This window comes from Theobroma umbraticum, unplaced genomic scaffold, assembly GCF_002168275.2.
Source record: "Theobroma umbraticum cultivar Fairchild unplaced genomic scaffold, ASM216827v3 scaffold_55.0, whole genome shotgun sequence".
Classification (NCBI taxonomy): domain Eukaryota; kingdom Viridiplantae; phylum Streptophyta; class Magnoliopsida; order Malvales; family Malvaceae; genus Theobroma; species Theobroma umbraticum.
In genome coordinates, this window is record NW_018397270.1 from 3,108,946 (window position 1) to 3,109,539 (window position 594).

General features: G+C 30.5%; 1 protein-coding gene across 1 annotated transcript in view; it reads right to left on the reverse strand.

The window, feature by feature from the left end:
- LOC110426405 (putative disease resistance RPP13-like protein 1) overlaps positions 1-594 on the reverse strand; it is a 6,638-nt gene that overhangs the window by 3,486 nt on the left and 2,558 nt on the right.

Genomic DNA, 594 nt, shown 5'->3' on the forward strand with positions numbered 1-594 from the left:
TCCTTGTTACAGAAAACACAAGAAGAAATAGGTAGATGATAGTGGAAAACAAATCTTAGCATAAAGCATTGTAAATTTAGTTTATTATAATTAGGACTCTATAAGGAAAGCATATCCTAATTGTGTATACCATAACCAAGAAACATAGGGGGAAGATTTTCATTACATAATTAAGGCTTTAAAGAGTTCTTTGTCATAATTGTTTTCAAATACTGAAAATTGATTCAAGGCATTCATTGTAGTACTGCAACATCATCTAACTAGAATTAGCAGAGGATAGGATTTGTAGATACTATAATTTGTAAAAAAAATTTTACCTGAAGTCACAGAAAGAAATATAATTTGTAGATACTATAACATTATGAAGGTAGAATTTTATACCTTCGTAACTAATATCTAGTACCATAGTTATTCTCCCTTCTTGTGAGGACAACTAATCTCTCCAACAGGTTGACAAAAAGTGAGGCAGGAAACCAATCAAATCATAAAACCTACAATCTGCAAGTTCCAATAGATAGATATTAAACCAAATATGCTTCATGACAGAAAGAACATATCTTTCTGCACTATAGATGACAGCAAAACTTTTGGACA